Source organism: Pogoniulus pusillus, chromosome 1 (genome assembly GCF_015220805.1).
Source record: "Pogoniulus pusillus isolate bPogPus1 chromosome 1, bPogPus1.pri, whole genome shotgun sequence".
Classification (NCBI taxonomy): Eukaryota; Metazoa; Chordata; class Aves; order Piciformes; family Lybiidae; genus Pogoniulus; species Pogoniulus pusillus.
The window spans coordinates 5,586,140-5,609,334 of record NC_087264.1 but is presented as its reverse complement, the minus strand read 5'-3'; the positions used below and the strand labels follow the sequence as shown (position 1 = coordinate 5,609,334).

General features: G+C 49.0%; 1 protein-coding gene across 5 annotated transcripts in view; it reads right to left on the bottom strand.

Moving 5' to 3' along the window:
* The window catches only part of SYT16 (synaptotagmin 16), a 158,875-nt gene that overhangs the window by 103,786 nt on the left and 31,894 nt on the right, over window positions 1–23,195 (bottom strand). The window contains exon 1 of one of the 5 annotated variants that reach the window (XM_064155679.1): window positions 2,285–2,588. The exons of 2 other annotated variants lie outside the window; for them this stretch is intronic. The gene's annotated coding sequence lies outside the window, so the exon portion shown is untranslated. Of the gene's footprint in view, window positions 1–2,284; window positions 2,589–23,195 lie in introns of those variants that run through there. 2 more of the 5 variants (XM_064155586.1, XM_064155412.1) reach the window with 2 other exon arrangements.

Below are 23,195 nucleotides of genomic sequence, written 5' to 3'. Positions count from 1 at the left end.
CAGCAGATTCAACTGTGGCACTCTGGCACTCCTTGCTCTCCTGGGTCATTCTTTACTGCATCTCAGAGCACACCAACCCAACCACTCTCTGAATCTAAAAGCCATAGGCCCTACACTGAGTTTCATTCCACACACATTGTTTGCTGCCAGATTAACTGACTGCATTTCCACAATCTGGTCAGACCACATCTTGAGTGCTGTGTCCAGTTCTGGGCTCCTCAATTCAAGAGAGATGTTGAGATACTGCAACATGTCCAGAGAAGGGCAAAGAAGCTGGTGAGAGGCCTCAGCACAGCCCTGTGAGGAGAGGCTGAGGGAGCTGGGGGTGTGCAGCCTGGAGGAGGCTCAGGGCTGACCTCATTGCTGTCTACAACTACCTCAAGGGAGGCTGTAGCCAGGTGGGGGGTGGCCTCTTCTCCCAGGCAAGCAGCAACAGAACAAGGGGACACAGTCTCAAGTTGTGTTGGGGGAGGCATAAGCTGGATGTTAGGAGGAAGTTGTTGGCAGAGAGAGTGATTGGCATTGGAATGGGCTGCTCAGGGAGGTGGTGGAGTCACTGTCCCTGGAGGTGTTGAAGCAAAGCCTGGCTGAGGCACTTAGTGCCATGGTCTAGTTGATTGTCTAGGGCTGGGTGCTAGGTTGGACTGGATGATCTTCGAGATCTCTTCCAACCTGGTTGATTCTACAATTCTGTGAATTGGTGCAGAGCACCCTCAGATGTCTTTTTTGGGGGTCCTAGTATGAAGGATGCCTGCACAGGAGATGCTGTCCCACCAAGTGGCTCCCTGGCACCTGGGCTAGCTACCAAGCTCAGGCTCCATCTCTTGAGGAACAGGATGAAGGAATTGATGTTTTTTAAGTGGAAGGCTCATAAAGCAGGGTGTGGTTTCAAAGAAAGGGCACATTGTGGAAGAGTTCTATGCCTCAGGTATCGACCAAGTGACCTACGCCCTGGGAAAGTATGTTCTAACAATAACAGAAGCCATTAAAGCAAATGCTTGGGGAAAAAGGTGCCAGTGGTTATTAGAGTCAGATATTTAGTAGAGTGGAGAGCTTAGCAAGTACTGCCACCTTCTACCATGTCAGCCTGGGAAAATAGCTGGCTTCCTACAAGTGCTGTTTGAGCCTTATCCTTTCCTATATCATGCCTTCTTTCTATTCCAGACACTCCACAGCCTTGCTCAATCTCAATTCAGCAGACTGCATCAAAGACAGACCCTGGGAGTTACGCCCAAAATAACTGTCTCTACAGGGCATGGAAAATCAAACACATGGAAATCAAAAGCAGAGTTCTTACAAAGCTAATGGGGAGCAGGAATGATCTCAGAGAGAATAAATGTTGGTGATGCAAGACATTCATCCATAATTCCTTTGAAAAAGCAATGTGCAGGGCAGGATCCTGGCACTATGAAACCTGGCCCCCCTCTAGATGAAAGCAGCCACAATGCTGCCTCATTGGACTCATTTGCATTAAGAAGTTTCAAAGCATCTGCCCAGAGTTTCTTTCAAGCAAAATCTGTGATGTAGGACAAATCTCAGAGAGAAATGGAAAGCTATGCCATTACAGAGCATGAAGAGAAAGGGGGATGGAGACAGGGGTGATTGTTATCCCAAACAAATGCAATGTAGAGAGACTAAAATAGATTCCACAGATACCAAGGCCCTCTGCAGTTCTGATGCTTCAATTCAGCCCACGTGTGCAGACATCCACACACGCTTCTGCAAAGCACTAGATTTAAAGGCCCACAAGAATAAAGTGCAACATGTTCCCTGGATGTTTTCAGACACGCTGAGCCAAGCTACAGAGTCTATTTGCTCCTCTATTTGCATCCCTTCAAGTTATTTTCTCCTGCTGCCATCACTCTACACTTAGGTCCTTTTCTTAACCTACCTCGCTCACAAATACTTGCAAGTGTCCATGGCTTCCCTTGCACAGTGATCAGGTGTGCTCCCTGCTAAACCAGAATGCAAATGTTCTGCACTTGTCTCACTCATTATGGATCTAGATTTATAGTCTTACTACTGCCTTAGAGTAAAATCTGAAGCGACAGCAGCACAGTGTCAAAGCAGAAAACAGAAGAAAAGTCTAACTCCTATTTCATTACTCACAATTTCCAATACCTGTACTTCCACAAAAGCAAATCAAGGATGCAAATCTAAAGTAGCAAATGTTTCCAGTACTTGGATTTGCTTTTCACACTGTAATTGTCACTGAAGTCACAAACTAGGAAAGCTATCTTCTCACCAAGAAACAGCCACAGACGGTTCAAAACATGAGACTTACCTTAATAGAGGTCACATAAAGCAGCAAGACAAGTCAAACCAGCAAAGGAATTTCCCAAGAACACTGTTCTCACAACTAACACATTTCAAAGCTCTCTCTCTGGGATGGGTTGCTAAATCCTCAGGATCTGCGGTGCTCACGCAGCTGGGCAGAGCTGAAGAAAAGCACAGTCCTGAGTTTCAAAAGCAGGAGTGGTGCTCATGCTCTTTTCCCTGCATATGCTTGTTGATTTAATGGCCCAAGGAAGGAGGAAGGCTGCTGGTTAGTAAACATGTGACAGCCATCAAAGGAATGCTAGCCAGAGAAATGAGATAAAGCAGCCTGGGCTGCTTCTGATTGGGTTTGTTTAAAATCCACAGCCTCACCTGTAGATTTCCTACTCCCCTCTCACCTTAGGAGCATTAACTCTTTAATTGAACCATTATCTTGTTGACAAAATTGCCTAACAAAAATACCATTCATTTAGCATGAAACTGTAGGTGATTTTTCTCTCTCGTACAGATATAATTTATTAGCTTAAATTCACATTCTGATCATAAGTATTTTGGATCTACTTCAGAAATGTTCCTTTTTTATCCTGGATTCCCACAGATTCGCAGTGAACAAGTAAAATAAGCATCACAGCAGGCATTTGGTCTAAAACAAAGTGTCTCCTCCCTAGGGAGCAGCCTACCTTTTGTGCCTGCCAGGCCTCAGCAAGTCATTACCTCACTGAACATCTCTGCCCACCCTCTGGTTGGGCTCTGCTACATTGCTACAGGCTGCCAGGCTGGAAGAGCAAAGCTGCACCAGCAGCTCTGCACTTGCTGATGGGATTTGTATAGAGCAAGGTAAAGAGTGTTCTTAGAGCAAAATGTGTGAGCACAGGGAGGGGGAAAAAGGCATTCTGGTGATCTTGTTTGTAAAAGCTGATGCCTGGCAGATCCTTAAAGAGTAGTCCAGACTGGCATCTTCAGAATAAAAGCTACTTAGAGCTCAAGAGGGAGAAAAAAAGTCCTTACTGAGCAGACATCCAGGCCCTTGACTTCAGTGAGCCTTGCTGCATCAGACTCTTTATGGATCAGGCAACTGGAGAGAGTGTCTGGTTCCCTGGGCTGTGTGATGGCTGCAGGCAAAGGGCACAGGATGGGCAGAGCTCTGGTGAAGAGGCCACTGCTTGGACACATGCCTTTTGACAGGGTTCCTTCCAAACTCAGAGCCTCTCCCTGTCTCTGTGATGCCAACATCAGGCATGGCTGAGTGATCACACTGATAAGCCCTATGAGGTCCCAGAGGAGAAGGTGGTGGCTGTGGCACTGTGCTAAAGATACACAAGGGTGCAGCAGAGCAACAAGGGAAACACAAAGTCTAGTTATGTCACACTAATCACTGAAGCAACTGATTGAGCAAGTTTCATCCATTGCCCGGGAGATTTGCCTCATCTGCTAAGCCAGTGGGAAATTTCCTCACTCATTCAGAATTCAGCACATATCCCTTAAACATCTGCTGAGATCAGCTATGAGGAAGGATTCTGGGCAGTTCAGCACTATGAAAATAAATGTCCAAGTAAGAGCTTCAGAAGGGATGCAGTGAAATGAGCTGCCACAGAGGAAGGTCTCAGCATCATAGAATCAACCAGGTTGGAAGAGACCTCCACGATCATCCAGTCCAACCTAGCACCCAGCCCTAGACAATCAACTAGATATGGGGTCCTCAGACTCCAGCCTGTGAGCCAGATACATCCCCCCAGGGCTCTCAATCTGGCCCATTGGTATTTACAGAACCTCCCTGCCAGGGGTTGGGGGTGAAACCAAGCAGCCACTTCCTGCCACCTCCTCCACTCACCTCCTCCCAAGCACCTGCCGGGACTGGGCTGGAACCAAACTATAGTCCAGCCCCAGACAAACTATAGTCCAGCCCCTAACAGTGTCTGAGGGACAGGGACCAGCCCCCTGTTTAATAAGTTTGAGGACCCCTGAACTACACCATGGCACTAAGTGCCTCATCCAGGCTTGGCTTCAACACCTCCAGGGACAGTGACTCCACCACCTCCCTGGGCAGCCCATTCCAATGCCAATCACTCTCTCTGACAACAACTTCCTCCTAACATCCAGCCTAGACCTCCCCTGCCACAACTTCACACTGTGTCCCCTTATTCTGTTGCTGGTTGCCTGGCAGAAGAGACCAACCCCACCTCGCTACAACCTCCCTTCAGGTAGCCAGCAATGAGGTCTGCCCTGAGCCTCCTCTCCTCCAGGCTGCACATCCCCAGCTCCCTCAGCCTCTCCTCCCAGGGCTGTGTTGCAGGCCTCTCAGATTCAGCACAGTTTACTCACCACCCAGGAGAACCATCCTCCACTCATGCCACTGCCACTGAGTTAGCCTTAAATCAGAGAAGTCACTTCCTCCAGACTTCTCCTGCTACTCCCTTACTTTTGGACTCTTCCATTCATAACTTTCACTGTAGCACCTATGATCCCTCCTGTGTTAATATGATGTTTATTCACTTTTATTCATTTCTTTCCCAGAATTCTTCAGCACTGTCACATTTGTGAAGGAGAGTAAGAAACCAAGAAACCATTTCCTTCTTCCACTCCTGACTCCCATGCATTTTCCTTCACTCCCACATTAAGTTCTTACTCTAAAATTTACTCTTAAATCCATCATTTATGAAGTTGCAATAGAAAAAGTAGTCATAGAATCATAAAATCAGTCAGGGTTGGAAGGGATCACAAGGATTGTCTAATTCCAACCCCCCTGCCATGGCCAGGGACACCCTACCCTAGATCATAGAATAGAATCATAGAATCAGACAGGGTTGGAAGGGACCACAAGGATCATCTAGTTCCAACCCCCCATCCATGGGCACAGACACCCTACCTTATATCATAGAATAGAATCATAGAATCATAGAATCATACAATCATAGAATCAGTCAGGGTTGGAAGGGACCACAAGGATTCCAGTTCTGGGCCCCTCAATTCAAGAGAGATGTTGAGGTGCTGGAGCATGTCCAGAGAAGGACAACAAAGCTGGTGAAGGGCCTGGAACACAAACCCTATGAGGAGATTCTGAGGGAGCTGGGGGTGTGCAGCCTGGAGGAGGCTCAGGGGTGACCTCATTGCTGTCTACAGCTACCTGAAGGGAGGCTGTAGCCAGATGGGGTTGGTCTCTTCTGCCAGGCAACCAGCAATAGAACAAGGGGATACAGTCTCAAGTTGTGCCAGGGGAGGTCTAGGCTGGATGTTAGGAGGAAGCTGTTGTCAGAGAGAGTGATTGGCATTGGAATGGGCTGCCCAGGGAGGTGGTGGAGTCACTGTCCCTGGAGGTGTTCAAGAAAAGCCTGGCTGAGTCACTTAGTGCCATGGTCTGGTTGATTGTCTAGGGCTGGGTGCTAGGTTGGACTGGATGATGTTGGAGGTCTCTTCTAACCTGGTTGATTCTATGATCATCTAGTTACAAACCCCCTGCCATGGGCACAGACACCCTACCCTAGATCATAGAATAGACTCATAGAATCATAAAATCATAGAATCAGTCAGGGTTGGAAGGGATCACAAGGACTGTCTAATTCCATCCCCCCTGCCATGGCCAGGGACACCCTACCCTAGATGATACAATCATAGAATCAGTCAGGGTTGGAAGAGATAACAAGAATCATCTAGTTCCAACCCCCCCTTGCCATGGGGAGGGACACCCTACCCTAGATCAGGCTGCCCACAGCTTCATCCAGCCTGGCCTTAAACACTTCCAGACATGGAGCCTCAACCACCTCCCTGGGCAACCCATTCCAGGCTCTCACCACTCTCATGGTCCAGAAAGAATGCCACAACAATATTAGAAGAATAAACTCTCATTCTTGTCAACCCTACTGCCCCTTTTTTTTCTGTTGGGCTTAGGTTTGGGTTTGTTTTCTTCCAGAACCACTATGCTAAAAGAGCTGGAGTGCAATTGACAGAAACCCAAAAGCATTTTCAGTTTCCACTGTTATTTGTCAACCATCAGCTAAAGCACAAAATTATTCCCTTTATGTTCTGCTAAATGTCAAACCTGGACAATGTCTTTCAGATAAAGCTTTACACTATTATTTTAAAGATCAAATATCTTTTCACCTGGGAGCCACAGCACATCTGGTTCCCCCAGCAACACGATGTCCTTCCAGCTCAGCTGAGCAGCAAGATCCCTTTCAGGTGTCCACCACCAAAGTGGTGCCCTGCTCAGCCACGCTCTCCTTCAAAGCTCCACTGAAAACCTTTTGCTGAGGCACCTCAGAGAATTCCTCATAAACTGATTACTAATCCTTCTTTTTCAAGGTGCACCAGGGAGGGGGTGTTTCATCTCAGCTTTGCACTGATCTCGATTTGTCCTTTTACTTTAAAGCCATGCAAAGTTCCTCGCTGCCACACTTTGCCTCCCTGCAAGCTGCAGCTTGCCATGCTGCAGAGCGTTGTCCAGGCCCTCTCTGATCTGATGTGGAGCATAAGACATGTTGCTCTGTACAAGCCTGAAGCCAAATTAGGCCAGCACTTTCCCTGTAGCCACCACTCCACTAGGGAATGTTAACTTGCCCTGTAATTACTTCATTAATTCAGCTCACTATGTGCTCTGGTGAGACCCCATCTGGAGTACTGTGTCCAGTTCTGGAGCCCCCATTACAAGAGGGACGTGGAGATGCTGGAGAGTGTCCAGAGCAGGTCCAGGAGGATGCTCAGAGGGCTGCAGCAGCTCTGCTGTGAGCACAGACTGAAAGAGTTGGGGCTGTGCAGTCTGCAGAAAGCTCCAAGGTGACCTTCTTGTGGCCTTCCAGAATCTGAAGGGGGCCTCCAAAAAAGCTGGGGAGGGACTTTTCAGGATATCAGGGAGTGACAGGACTAGGGGGGAATAGAGCAAAGCTGGGGATGGGTAAGTTCAGGCTGGCCGTGAGGAGGAAGTTGTTGAGCATGAGAGTGGTGAGAGGCTGGAATGGGTTGCCCAAGGAGGTGGTTGAGGCCCCATGGCTGGAGGTGTTTAAGGCCAGGCTGGATGAGGCTCTGGCCAGCCTGATCTAAGGTAGGGTGTCCCTGCCCATGGCCAGGGGTTGGAATTAGATGATCTTTGGGGTCCGTTCCAACCCTGACTGATTGTAAAGCTACCCGACAGGGCAACACCTGCACTGACCCAGACCAGCTCTCAAGCGGTGAGGGAAGGGATGAGAGAAAGCTCTGCATATCATGGGAGAAGGACAAATCCAGGGTTTCCTGAGATTCCAGCTCCTGTTGCCAGCTGCCCTCACAGCTCCTCACTCATCTCTAAACCCCAGATTGCCACATACCTTGCTGAGGCGTGAAGAACTCATGAAGACTCGGACATTCTGAGCACTACTGGGCCTCAGAGTAACCCAGTTATGTCAAGAGTCTTTGCTCTGGCACAGGCATTTCATTCCTTCATAGAACAGCAACCATGAGATACCTTCCATGACACCCCAAGGAACTCACACAGCAGCAACAGAGAATCAAACAATCAACCAGGTTGAAAGAGACATCCAAGATCATCCAGGCCAACCGAGCACCCAGCCCTAGACAATCAACCAGACCATGGCACTAAGTGCCTCAGCCAGGCTTGGCTTCAACACTTCCAGCCACAGAGACTCCACCACCTCCCTGGGCAGCCCATTCCAATGCCAATCACTCTCTCTGACAACAACTTCTTCCTCCTAACATCCAGCCTAGACCTCCCCCAGCACAACTTGAGACTGTGTCCCCTTGTTCTCTTGCTGGTTGCCTGGCAGAAGAGACCAACCCCCACCTGGCTACAGCCTCCCTTCAGGTAGTTGCAGACAGCAGTGAGGTCTGCCCTGAGCCTCCTCTTCTCCAGCCTAAACACCCCCAGCTCCCTCAGCCTCTCCTCACAGGGCTGTGCTCCAGGACCCTCACCAGCTTCGTTGCCCTTCTCTGGACACCTTCCAGCATCTCCACATCTCTCTTGAATTGAGGAGCCCAGAACTGGACTGAGTCCTCAAGGTGTGGCCTGACCAGTGCTGAGTACAGGAGCAGAATAATCTCCCTTGTCCTACTGGCCACACTGTTCCTGATGCAGGCCAGGATGCCATTAGCTCTCTGGGCCACCTATGCACACTGCTGGCTCATGTTCAGCTGCTCTCTACCAGTACCCCCAGGTCCCTTTTTGCCTGACTGCTCTTCAGCCACAACGGTTCTCAAAACCTTTCAGTAACTCTGAAGAGCCACTCAAAGTCACAAGGAAATGTGCATGCCCCAGATTATGCAGGGAATCCACATTTTCTACAGATCAACTACACTTCCAGAGTATGTCAAACTCTGCCTGAATGCAATGCAGTTATCTACCAGCAAGGAAAAGGAAAAACATAGAGTTAAAAGACAGCCACATGAATAACAGTGCAGGCAAAACCTAGAGAATGGATTCACCATGAGTAAAACAGGGTTTGAATAATAGTCCAGCCTGGAGGGCAAAAAAACCTTGTGCTTTTAGTGGCAGGAGTATCACAGAATCATAGAATTAACTAGATTGGAAGAGACCTCCAAGATCATCCAGTCCAACCTAGCACCCAGCCCTAGACAATCAACCAGACCATGGCACTAAGTGCCTCAGCCAGTCTTTTCTCGAAGACCCCCAGGGACAGTGCCTCCATCACCTCCCTGGGCAGCCCATTCCAATGCCAATCACTCTCTCTGACAACAACTTCCTCCTAACATCCAGTCTATACTTCCCCCACCACAGCTTGAGACTGTGTCCCCTTGTTCTCTTGATGGTTGCCTGGCAGAAGAGACCAACCCCACCTGGCGACAGCCTCCCTTCAGGGAGTTGTAATAAGGTCTGCCCTGAGCCTTCTCTTCTCCAGGCTGCACACCCCCAGCTCCCTCAGCCTCTCCTCATAGGGTTTGTGTTCCAGGCCTTTCACCAGCTTTGTTCACAGAAATGACCAAAGAATACCCAAAAGTCATGAAGAAAAAGCTAAGCCAAGCAGGCAGCCTCTATAATGCACAACAGAGATCAGTGTGTCTGGGCCCCATTTGTCAATCAGCTGTGAAGAAGTTAGAGGAGGGTCTCCAGAGTTTAGGATGGCAGAGAGATGAAGCAGAAGAAAATTGTTGTGCATGAAGTGGCAGCCTCTACAATTGCCTGTGGCAATTTCTTCAAGTAAGAGCATTCATTATCAATGGTAAAGCAGAAATTTGAAAGCTTGTTACCTGAAAGGGAATAGATATGATTTTTTCCTGGGGCATCATAGCAAAACTCACTATCCACAAAATCACAGACTCACAGAATTTCTTAGATTGGAAAAGACCTTCAAGATCATTGAGTCCAAGCATTAGTTTCACACTGACAAGTCCTTGACTGAACCAAAGCCCTCAGCACAACATCTAATCACTATGGATTGCTAGGGTTGGAAAGGACCACCAGGATCAGCCAGGCCAACCTTCATCCCAGCATCCTTACCACAAGACCATAGCCTCAAGCGCCACATCCACTCTCCTTTTAAACACCTGTGATGGTTTGGGTGTTCCCCACCCCCCCACACTTTGGAAATCACCCAGACTAGACTCAGCCAGCTCTGGAAATTGAATGAAGCTTATATTTACAGCTAGCACAATATACAAGCAGATAGTTACAGTATATACAGTTATAGACAGAAATAGACAAGGTAAAAGGTAATACAGAAACACAACAGCCCTCCCAGAAACCTGAGTCCCCAGGAGGGGCTCCCAACCACCCTTCCACCTTCTCCCCCCCTCTCAACCTTACCCCAGTCCCAAGGAAGAATGGAGGTTTGGCCAGGGGGTTAGGAAGCAAAGTGGACTTATCAGAGAAAGCGGAGGGTGAGGTTAGAGAGAGAGATGCAGCTCAGAGCTCCCCAGCAGGAGAAATGCTTTATCTACATTTTGATTCTTGTTCTTATACATCTCAGCAATCCTATGAGGGAAACAGACAACACCATTGTATTCCTTTCACAGCCTGTAATCTAGTTCTTCTCACCCAAACATTCTAGCCAGCTCCAAACTAGCACAACACCTCCAGGGATGGTGACTCCGCCACCTCCCTGGGCAGCCTGTTCCAGCACCTGACCACCTGCTCAGGAAAGAACTTCCTCCCAACATACAACCTAAACCTCCCCTGTTGCAACTTGAGGCCATTTCCTCTTATCCTATCATTAGTAATTTGGAAGAAGAGACCAGCTCCAGCCTCACTACAACCTCCTTTTAGGTAGTTGTAGAGGGCAACAAGGTCTCCTCTCAGCCTCCTCTTCTCCAGACTAAACACCCCCAGCTCCCTCAGCTGCTCCTCATAGGTCATGTTTGCCAGACCTCTCCCCAGCCTTATCACCCTTCTCTGCACCCACTCCAGCACCTCAGTGTCCCTCCTATACTGTGGTGACCAAAACTGGCCACAGTACTTGAGGTGTGGTCTCATGAGTGCTGAGTACAGGGCCATGATCACCTCCATAGATGAAGGACAGTCTGCTTACCATTTCCCTGCAGAAAAATGAAGGCAGAAGGGGGCTCAGAGGACCACCTGGGAGCTTGCACACAAGCCTGTCTGAAAAAAAAACCCAACAAAATTTAAAATCACCTTCTTGTCACTCTGGTCAATGATGTCAGCAGGGCTTTGCTCCTTTGAAGACAGTGCCACAGGCTCCAACTGAATCCTTTCCCTACTCTTTGCTTTAGCCCCAGCACAGACCACGCTAACATGAACTGGCTGTGCAGCAACACTAAGTGCTTGCACACATTTATTCTGCTTTGCTGACTCTGAAGTATCTGAAGGGGGCTACAAAAATGCTGGGGAGGGACTTTTTATGATACAAAGTAGTGACAGGACCAGGGGGAATGGAGCAAAGATGGAGGTGGGGAGATTGACATTGTAGCCAGGTGGGGTTGCCCTCTTCTGCCAGGCAAGCAGCAACAGAACAAGGGGACACAGTCTCAAGTTGTGCTGGGGAGGTCTAGGCTGGATGTTAGGAGGAAGTTGTCGGCAGAGAGAGTGATTGGCATTGGAATGGGCTGCCCAGGGAGGTGGTGGAGTCTCTGTGCCTGTTGAAGCAAAGCCTGGCTGAGGCACTTAGTGCCATGGTCTGGTTGACTGGCTAGGGCTGGGTGCTAGGTTGGCCTGGATGATCTTGGAGGTCTCTTCCAACCTGGTTGATTCTGTGATTCTATGATTGAGACATGAGGAGGAAGGTCTTCTAACATGAGAATGGTGAGAGCCTGGAATGGGTTGCCCAGGGAGGTGCTTGAGCCCCATTTCTGGAGGTCTTAAATGCCAAGTTTGATAAGGCTGTGGGCAGCCTGCTCTGGGGTAGGGTGTCCCTGCCCATGGCAGGGGGGTTGAAACTGGATGATCCTTGTGGTCCCTTCCAACTCTGACTGATTCTATTACTCTAATTTTACCTTATTTTCACAGTACATCTTCAATTTTAAACTCCTCCTAGGTGGCAGTTAACATCACTGAGTGATAATATATTAACTACTGCAGCTTGGTAAATGAAAACCTTAGCTCAAAAGTCAAGTTCTAGGTTTCAGCAGTGTCAAATGTTAACTGTGGAAGTGAAATGAATGGAAATTAAGACCTCTGAATAAAGCTACTCTTAAAGCCTAAAGAAAAGTTTAGATCCTATTGCTCAAGCAGACAGTTTTCAAGGTATTTTATTTCAGAGATGGCAGATTTCAGCTCAGTTTTAATAGTGAGCTAAAACTATGGAATGTTATTAAAGTATCTACAGAACTTGGTTTTTAAATTCCCACTTCAGGTTGCTAAGTAAAGTAACTTCTATTGTATTTCAGAGGCTCCAATAATTAAGTTCATAGTAAATCCACAGAACTCAATAGAATTAACTGGCTATAAATCTCAGAGCATAAAACCAGTTTGTGAAGGAATTCCCAGCCTTTCTGCATGGTGCCAGCCATTGATAGGGCTGATTAGTCACTCATGGATTAATTGCCTGCTGTGTAGAAGACAGGGTCAATCCACTCAATTCAGTGAAGGTCTGGTGGAGATCAGAAATGTAAATCAAAACCTACAGGAAAAGCTTCAGCACAAGATGAGGATGAACCAGCAGCCTTCCTTCCCTGTCAGGACACCTTTGGGAGTGCACCAGCAGCCTTCCTTCCCTGCCAGGACACCTTTGGGAGTGCACCAGCAGCCTTCCTTCCCTGCCAGGACACCTTAGGGAATGCACCAGCAGCCTTCCTTCCCTGTCAGGACACCTTAGGGAATGCACCATCAGCCTTCCTTCCCTGCCAGGACACCTTTGGGAGTGCACCAGCAGCCTTCCTTCCCTGCCAGCACACCTTTGGGAATGCACCAGCAGCCACCCTTCCCTGCCAGGACACCTTTGGGAGTGCACCAGCAGCCACCCTTCCCTGCCAGGACACCTTTAGGAGTGCACCAGCAGCCTTCCTCCCCTGCCAGCACACCTTTGGGAGTGCACCAGCAGCCTTCCTTCCCTGCCAGGACACCTTTGGGAGTGCACCAGCAGCCTTCCTTCCCTGCCAGGACACCTTTGGGAATGCACCAGCAGCTTTCTTTCCCTGCCAGGACACCTTTGGGAATGCACCAGCAGCCTCCCTTCCCTGCCAGCACACCTTTGGGAGTGCACCAGCATCCTTCCTTCCCTGCCAGGACACCTTAGGGAATGCACCAGCAGCCTCCCTTCCCTGCCAGGACACCTTTGGGAATGCACCAGCAGCCTTCCTTCCCTGCCAGGACACCTTTGGGAGTGCACCAGCAGCCTTCTTCCCTGCCAGGACACCTTAGGGAGTGCACCAGCAGCCTTCCTTCCCTGCCAGGACACCTTTGGGAATGCACCAGCAGCTTTCTTTCCCTGCCAGGACACCTTTGGGAATGCACCAGCAGCCTCCCTTCCCTGCCAGCACACCTTTGGGAGTGCACCAGCATCCTTCCTTCCCTGCCAGGACACCTTAGGGAGTGCACCAGCAGCCACCCTTCCCTGCCAGGACACCTTTGGGAGTGCACCAGCAGCCTTCCTTCCCTGCCAGGACACCTTTGGGAGTGCAGCAGTCAGAACTCATAAAAAGGGACAATACAGTGTCCCTGCTACCTCTCTCTCTTGCATCTTGCTCCTTGCTCCTATCCTGCCACCCCTTACCACCCACCTGCTGCTCCTAGCCACTTCCAGCCGCTTTTGGGGACCACTGCTGCTGCATGACTCCAGCCCATGGCACCAGCCCAGGGAACTGACCAAGGCACTCCCAGCCAGCTGCTGCTCCAGCCGCTGCTCCCAGCCTTGACTGTGCCCGTGGAAGCTCCAGGCAGTGCGCCCCAATAACCCCTGAATTATTCAAACCCATGATATTTGGGACCATCAGAACTGACTCCAGCCAGTGAGTAACTGAGAGCATAAACTCTCAATAGCTTACCAGTTGCACTTTCATGCCACAGACTCTCTTCCTAAATCCTTTCAAACCTCTGCTAAATTCCCAATTTGCTGTCCATAGACATTCTGCAATATAATCTCGGAACCACATACAAAGAACTTGTGTGGGGTAGCTGTAAATAAGTGTGGGGAGGGAGATTCCTTGTGTATACAATATTAAATTATTTAAACCCTTTTAAAATTCAGCCTCATATTTCATTCCCCCCAAAGCCCAGACAAAGCCCTCCACGACAGTGGTGGAGTTGCTGTCCCTGGAGGTGTTGGAGAAAAGCCTGGCTGAGGCACTTAGTGCCATGGTCTAGTTGACTGAACTGGGTTGGGTGCTATACTGGACTGGATGATGTTGGAGGTCTCTTCCAATCTGCTTGATTCAATGATTCTGTGATGATCCCAGTTTAGAGGCATTTGTCATCAGCCATACCCAACTCTAGAAACATCCACACTGTTGACCTATACAGGACCTCTTCTAGGTTTGCTGGTTTTGGAACCAAGAGGGCCAAAACTACACACAGTACTCAAACTCCAGGTTTACACCATGGTGTAATGCATTTCCTACAATAAAGGACAGTTTGTTTACAGGAGCAAGCAATTCTTTGTCTTTGCAGACAAAAAGATGTGTGCCAAGGAGTGCAGAGACGTGGGCTGCACCCAACACAGCCCCACCTCTCAATGGACATGCCCCATGCTGCTGCTGAAGAGGGACTCACACAGTGGGAACACAACAAGATAAGGCTCAAGGAAAGAAAAAGCTCTGTGGGAAGGTGGAACTCCCCAAATGTCCAGAGAAGGGCAACAAAGCTGGTGAAGGGCCTGGAGCACAAATCCTATGAGGAGAGGTTGAGGGAGCTGGGGGTGTTTAGCCTGGAGAAGAGGAGGCTCAGGGGTGATCTTATTACTGTCTACAACTACCTGAAGGGACATTGTAGCCAGGTGGGGGGTGGCCTCTTCTCCCAGGCAACCAGCAATAGAACAAGGGGACAGAGTCTCAAGTTGTGACAGGGCAGGTATAGGCTGGATATTAGGAAGAAGTTCTTCACAGAGAGAGTGATTGGCATTGGAATGGGCTGCCCAGGGAGGTGGTGGAGGCACCGTCCCTGGGGGTCTTCAAGAAAAGACTGGATGAGGCACTTAGTGCCATGGTCTGGTTGATTGGATAGGGCTGGGTGATAGGTTGGACTCGATGATCTTGGAGGTCTCTTCCAACCTGGTTGATTCTATGATTCTATGAAATACAAGGAGCAGGAGAACATCAGAGCAAGTGAGGCCAGTAAGGAAACAGCATAACATGTTAAGATAGCATGGTCTGAGATTAGCTCAAAACCAAGCAGATTGTGACAGTGACCAGAGGACTGCAGAAGACTGGGTGTGTAGAGAGAAAATGGGAATGATTTAATCCTACAGTTACCCCACACAGACTGGGAAACTATCTTGACAAGGTGATGAAAAGACTATTTTTAGACATTATAAATAACTAGTTTAAAATCTGTAATAGAAAAGCAGCAAGTCCCTGGTGACACAGGAGAACAGCTATTCTTCAACACCCCACAGAAGGAAAAAAGCCCACAGAAATCTAAGCAATAAGCTTGGATTTGAAAGAAGGAGAACTACATAAAAATCACTGTAGCAGTAAAAAAGAAATAGCTAGAAAAGGTGAAGATAACTCCAGGAGATGAAGTACAGGTACCATAGGAAAATATCAGGATGCTTTTAGCAATTCAAAATACTTTGAAAGGACTCAAAAAATCAATTTGTTGCTCAGGGCTGCACAGCAGACTGAGGCAATTGCTGGCAGTAAAGACAAAAAGGACAAAAAGAATATCCTTCAGAATATGAATAGCATGTTCAGAGGAGGAGAAGAAAACAAAATAACTTGTCAAAGGATCATAGAATGAACCAGATTGGAAGAGACCTCCAACATCATCCAATCCAACCTAGCACCCAGCCCTAGCCAGTCAACCAGACCATGGCACTAAGTGCCTCAGCCAGGCTTTGCTTGAACACCTCCAGGGACAGAGACTCCACCACCTCCCTGGGCAGCCCATTCCAATGCCAATCACTCTCTCTGACAACAACTTCCTCCTAACATCCAGCCTAGACTTCCCACAGTGCAACTTGAGACTGTGTCCCCTTGTTCTATTGATGGTTGCCTGGCAGAAGAGACCAACCCCACCTGGCTACAGCCTCTCTTCAGGGAGTTGCAGACAGCAATGAGGTCACCCCTGAGCCTCCTCTTCTGCAGGCTGCACACCCCCAGCTCCCTCAGCCTCTCCTCACAGGGCTGTGCTCCAGGACCCTCACCAGCTTTGGCGCCCTCCTGTGGACACCTTCCAGCATCTCAACATCTCTCTTGAATTGAGGGGCCCAGAATTGGACACAGCACTCAAGCTGTGGCCTGAGCAGTGCTGAGTACAGGGGCAGAATAACCTCCCTTGTCCTGCTGGCCACACTGTTCCTGAGCCAGCCCAGGATGCCATTGGCTCTCTTGGCCACCTGGGCACACTGCTGCCTCATCTTCAGCTACTCTCTACCAGTACCCTCAGGTCCCTTTCTGCCTGGCTGCTCTCCAGCCACTCAGTCCCCAGCCTGTAGTGCTGCTTGGGGTTGTTGTGGCCAAAGTGCAGAACCCTGCACTTGGCCTTGTTCAATCTCATCCCATTGGCCTCTGCCCACCCATCCAGCCTGTCCAGGTCCCTCTGCAGGGCTCTCCTATCCTCCAACAGCTCCACAGCTGTTCCTAGCTTGGTGTCATTTGCAAACTTACTGATGCTGGACTCAATCCCCTGCTCCAGATCATCACTGAAGATATTGACCAGGACTGTACCCAGCACTGATCCTTGGGGCACACCACTAGTGCCTGCTTCCAACTGGATGTGGCACCATTCACCACCACTCTCTGGTCCCAGCCCTCCAGCCAGTTCTTGACCCACATCAGAATGAATCTGTCCAAGCCAGAAGCTGCCAGCTTGACCAGGAGCTTCTTGTGGCTGACAGTGCCAAAGGCTTTGCTGGAGTCCAGGTAGATTCCATCCACAGTTGTGAACCTGTGAGCTTCTAGCTGTCTACAACTACCTGAGGGGTGGTTGTAGCCAGGAGGAGGTTGCTCTCTTCTCTCAGGTGGCCAGCACCAGAACAAGAGGACACAGCCTCAGGCTACGCCAGGGGAGATTTAGGCTGGAGGTGAGGAGAAAGTTCTTCACTGAGAGAGTCATTGGACACTGGAATGGGCTGCCCGGGGAGGTGGTGGAGTCGCCGTCCCTGGAGCTGTTCAAGGCAGGACTGGACGTGGCACTTGGTGCCATGGTCTGGCCTTGAGCTCTGTGGTAAAGGGTTGGACTTGATGGTCTATGAGGTCTCTTCTGACCTTGGTGATACTGTGAACTAGTGAATAAGACCACAAAACCAGTATTGCCACTACAAATCCACACTGCACTCCCTTTCTTCACCACAGCACAGATGTCTTGAAAGATTATAATAGAAGCATACTGAGACAGGCAACTTGGATAATGAGGGGTCTGAGATAGCTTCTACTCGAGGGATAAGCAGACTTATTTCAGAGAGAGAGGCAATCATGGGATCAGGGCAGAGATGGAAGGGTAATAAAATGGTAAGTGGTATGGAAGTGGTGAATAAAGAACCAAATTTAACTACTCCTTTCCAGAAAATAACTGGAGGGCCCACAACAGGTATCAGGTACAAAACATAATGCTTCATAATTATAATGTTCAGTGCAACACAAGCCTAGGAAACTCAGTCCTGCAGGATGCTGCAGAGGCTGGAAGCATAAATGGGTTCAAAAAGCAGACAATTAAAGTATGGGTTCATTGTGGGCTACTAAAAACCACACTGAAATCTGTGGGTTAAAAGGCCCCAAACTGCTGACTGACAAAAGCTGTGAACACATAGGAAAACTGTTCTTAATATCCTCAGGTGCTTACTACCAGCCAACACCTGAGATCTTTGCTTTGACACAGCTCAACCTTTACTCTGGCAGGGCACCACAGATCCCTTTTGGGAGGTTTACTCTGGCAGGGCACCACAGATTCCTTTTTTTGGGAAGTTTAACATTCAAAACTACTTTTATACTTGAAAGTAATCTGAACCCATAAGATTGCAAGCTGTTAACAAAAGACAAATTAGCTGCTCTGTTTGTAGCTTTCACTCAGCCAATCAAATAACCTGCTCTAGTAACTTTACCTGTCATACAAACCTTTTTGATTAGTTTGCTTCAAGCTCAGGGGCAGCACTCGCAGCAGAAATGGTATTTGAAGGCTAGTTCATGCTGCTAATCACCTGGCAACTCACAGGGTACCACTCCAGCCCAAGTGACACCAGTCAATACCAGCCCCTTGGTCCAGCAAGGAAGCTGTATGGAAGTAACACGGATATTGCATAAGCCCAGGTTCCCCCTAAACCCACAGGAAGCATTTATCTGGAGCCTTATCTTTACCCAATCCAATCCAATCCAAAGGGATAGGATTTTACAAGGCCAAGTGCAGGGTTCTACACTTGAGCCACAACAACCCCAAGCAGCACTACAGGTTGGGGACAGAGTGGTTGGAGAGCAGCCAGCAGGAAAGGGACCTGGGGGTACTGGTAGAGAGTAGCTGAAGATGAGCCAGCAGTGTGCCCAGGTGGGCAGCAGAGCCAATGGCATCCTGGCCTGCATCAGGAACAGTGTGGCCAGCAGGACAAGGGAGGTTCTTCTGCCCCTGTACTCAGCACTGCTCAGGCCACCCCTTGAGTGCTGTGTCCAGTTCTGGGCCCCTCAATCCAAGAGAGATGTTGAGGTGCTGGAAGGTGTCCAGAGAAGGGCAACAAAGCTGGTGAGGGGCCTGGAACACAGCCCTGTGAGGAGAGGCTGAGGGAGCTGGGGGTGTGCAGCCTGGAGAAGAGGAGGCTCAGGGCAGACCTCATTGCTGTCTACAACTCCCTGAAGGGAGGCTGTAGCCAGGTGGGGTTGGGCTCTGCTGCCAGGCAAGCAGCAAGAGAACAAGGGGACAGAGTCTCAAGTTGTGTTGGGGAAGGTCTAGGCTGGATGTTAGGAGGAAGTTGTTGGCAGAGAGAGTGATTGGCATTGGAATGGGCTGCCCAGGGTGGTGGTGGAGTCTCTGTCCCTGAGGTGTTGAAGCAAAGCCTGGCTGAGGCACTTAGTGCCATGGTCTAGTTGATGGGACAGGCTGTGTGCTAGGTTGGACTTGATGATCTTGGAGGCCTCTTCCAACCTGGTTGATTCTATGATTCTATGATTTTATAAGGCTCGTTTTACTAAGGTGCTCTCAATTCATGGCAAGCAGCACAGGAAAAGGACACTGCTCTGGTAATGAATCCTCTACCAGACCATGATCTCCTCCAGCCTAGGGTCTCCTCCATCACAAGGATAAACACTTACAAGAAGTAGTTCTCCTGGCCAGGTAAGGTCATCCCAGCAATAGTAAAGCAGCATCCTTATTTCAGCCTCAGCCATGTGCACACAATCAGTGTGATACCCAAGGGACAGATAGTCTCAAGGATGGGCTCTGCTTCTTGCTGGAGAAGTCTAGGAGCCAGTGCACAGAGCACCAGCCCAGCTGTGCACAAGTGGCTGCTACTTGCCTAATGGGCAAGAAAAGCAGCGAAACTTTAGTCCACCTGAGGCAGAAACCAATCCAAGAGCAAGCATTAATTTTGGGGAGAGGGCAGATTGAAAAACATCCAATTATTTTTGGAATGAAAAACGCTCAACTTGGAAAGGAAGTCTTCACATCAGTCTAGATTACCTTGACCTCTCTGGCAGTTTTCACACAGCCAAGCAAGGGAAAAAAAAGAAAAGGAGAGATGAGGAGGGGGAAGAGATATAGAGGGAACAAGGGAGAGAAAGTAGAAAAGGAAAAAGCAATCAGAAACGTTCCACTCCCACCCCCAACTGGGTGACAACAGTTCAGCTTCTACCTTTGAAATTCGCCCAGAAAAATGACAGTAGCTTTTTATTTATCTTCCTGTTTGACACTGCCAAGCTCAGCTGCCAGGAAATCAGTTTTGAATAAAAATGTTTTGACCAGCTTTGCCTGAAACACTCAATTAGTGGTGAAGGACAGAGCGGGAGCAGGGAAGGGGAAAAGACAAGAGGCCAGCAGCTGAGCAGCGAAGCCAGAGTGACATGAGTTGGCAGCACCCAGGCCACCAAGCACCTGACAAACCTGTGTTCCAGTCTCTTATCTCAGTAAGGCTTTTCTTTTGAGGGATGCCCTGTACCACCTTCTCCAGAGAACCTCATAAGGCTGCCTAGGTCACTCAGATACTGGGAGAGGCCTCTCAGGTGCTTGGATCTAGCAATGGGAATGGCTGGTACCGAAAACACATCAGAAGGCTCTTTAGGAACCAGTCACCACAATGACAATCACCAAGCTGAGTTACTCTGACTCCAGCTATAGTTGGTATGCCAGGTTTCTTTCAGAGCTCAGATTCACACTCTTCCCTTCTTTTCCTCTTCTCTCTTTCATGAATATAGCACATCTCTCTGGTATCTCCAGCTTAATGCTCTGTTAGTTGGCTGGCTGACAGCTCTCAGAAAAGCATGTCTTTCCACTTTCAGTTCTGTTTAATCTTGCACAGAGAAGGTGTATTGCTTAAGTAACTTTTCCTACCCCTTCTTTTCTGCAGGAAGGAAAAAAAAAAAGAGGGAAAGTTTGAAAAAAAAAAAAAAAAAAAAAGGATGACAGCAAATGTTTTAACCTAAAAGGGAGCAATTTGCATGCAAATTAGACTTTTCAGGTGCCACAGAAGATGTGAGGGCCCTGCCAATCTGAAGGGGAAGAAATAAAGAGAAGAGTGAATTTTACACAAACACTGTCAAGTGATAAACCTGCAACTTTTAGTTTCTTCCCCAGGGCAAATTGTCCTTGAGAAAGAATCTCTCCTGTGCTACCTACATATTTATTTTGATACTCATTGACGCTACCATTGTGACACAAAGAAACTGTTTCTCCTTTTATTTATACGCCTCCTCAAAGTCCCTTGCATGCAGCCCTACGAATGTAGTCAATATGTGAGTAGGTGCAGCTGGATGTAAACCCAAGAGGGAAGCAGTTTCCTTACCAAACTCGATGAGAAAATGAGTTATACAATCAATAAAGCAGCACCACTCTGTAGAGGAGGAGAGAATTATATTATGTACTAAATAGCACCCAGGCATTATCACCAATAAATCATGGTGCTATGGGAGTTAGCAGAGACTCAAGAGGGGAGGTAAAGCTACTGAGAACAGAGGAGCCACAGGGAAAGCAGCAGCCTGCCACCAGCACTGTAGCTCAAGCAGTTCCTCCCAACAGTATTTTGCTCAACAGTTATCATTTCTTACACAGATAGAATCATAGAATCAAGCAGGTTGGAAGAGACCTCCAAGATCATCCAGTCCAACCTAGCACCCAGCCCTATCCAATCAACTAGACCATGGCACCAAGTGCCTCAGCCAGGCTTTTCTTGAACACCCCCAGGGACGGTGCCTCCACCACCTCCCTGGGCAGCCCATTCCAATGCCAATCACTCTCTCTGTGAAGAACTTCTTCCTAACATCCAGCATAGACCTGCCCCAGCACAACTTGAGACTGTGTCCCCTTGTTCTGTTGCTGGTTGCCTGGGAGAAGAGGCCACCCCCCACCTGGCTACAGCCTCCCTTCAGGGAGTTGTAGACAGTAATAAGATCACCCCTGAACCTCCTCTTCTCCAGGCTGCACACCCCCAGCTCCCTCAAACCTCTCCTCATAGGATTTGTGCTCCAGGCCCCTCACCAGCTTTGTTGCCCTTCTCTGGACATGTTCCAGCACCTCAACATCTTTCTTGAATTGAGGGGCCCAGAACTGGACTGGATGATGCTCCAAAGCTGGTATTCCTGGTAGAGAGTAAGGTTATTTGCACCTCTCACAAACAGACCTTTCAGACAATGATTCCTGTAGACATTTATGTTCTTCTGGCAGCACAGAGGTAGTGCTTTGGAAAGCTGAATGCACCAAGCCCTGTGGCAGGCAATGCCACAGCACTCCATGTGTAGGACCACGGCACCACAGCACAAAGCAGCAACACAGCGATTCAAACCACAGAATCATAGAATCAACCAGGTTGGAAGAGACATCCAAGATCATGCAGTCCAAGAACTGCCTGGATGCATTTAAGTGTGGCCTGCTCTAGGTGATCCTGCTCTGGCAGGGGGGCTGGACCAGGTGATCTCAGTGACATGGACAGAGGAATCGAGTGCACCCTTAGCAAGTTTGCAGATGGCACCATAGTGTGTGCTGCAGTTGACTTGCTAGAGGGCAGAAATGCCATCCAGAGGGACCCAGACAGGCTGGAGAGGTGGACTCAGGCCAACCTCATGACATGCAACAAGGCCAAGTGTAAGATCCTGCACTTGGGTTGGCACAATCCCAAGCACAGCTGCAGGCTGGGTGGCAAATGTCTGAGAGCAGCCCTGAGGAAAAGGACCTGGGGGTCTGGGGTGATGAAAAGCTCAACATGAGCCAGCAGTGTGAGTGCAGCCCAGACAGCAAACTGTGTGCTGGGCTGCAGCAAGAGCAGTGTGGCCAGCAGGGCAAGGGAGGGGATTCTGCCCCTTTACTCTGCTCTTGTCAGACCTCACCTGGAGTCCTGTGTGCAGTTCTGGAGCCTCCAACACAAGAGAACATTTTGAGGAGACCTTATAGTGGCCTTCCAGTGGGGGGGTCCTAAAGGAAGGCTAGGGTGTGACAATATACAAGGTCTTGTAATGGCAGGATAAGGGGTAATGGGTTGAAACTTGAAGAGGGGAGATTCAAACTAGATGTTAGGAAGAAGTTCTTTACAGTGAGGGTGGCAAAACACTGGAACAGGTTGTCCAGGGAGGTTGTGGTTGCTCCCTTCCTGGAGGTGTTCAGGGCCAGATTGGATGATGCCTTGAGCAACCTGTTCTAGTGGGAGGTGTCCCTGCCTATGGCAGGGGGTTGGAAGTGGATGATCCTTGAGGTCCCTTCCAACCTAACACCATAGAATCATAGAATCAACCACGTTGGTTGATCGTCCAGTCCAACCTATCACCCAGCCCTAGGCAATCAACTAGACCACAGCACTAAATGCCTCAGCCAGGCTTTGCTTCAACACCTCCAGGGATGGTGCCTCCACCACCTCCCTGGGCAGCCCATTCCAATGCCAATCTCTCTCTCTGCCAACAACTTCCAGCCTAGACCTCCCTTGGCACAACTTGAGACTGTGTCCCCTTGTTCTCTTGCTGGTTGCCTTCTATGATCATATGAGCTTTTGAGGTCACTCCAGATGCTGACATTCTATGATTATATGATCTGTCAAGGTCATTTCCAGCCACTGACATTCTATGCTTCTATGATCTGTCAAGATCACTTCCAGCTACTGACATTCTGTGCTTCTATGATCTGTTTAGGCCACCTCCAGCCACAGACATTCAATGATTCTATGATCTATCGAGGTCATTTCCAGCCACTGGAATCTATGATTCTATGACCTGTCAAGATCACTTCCAGCTACTGACATTCTGTGCTT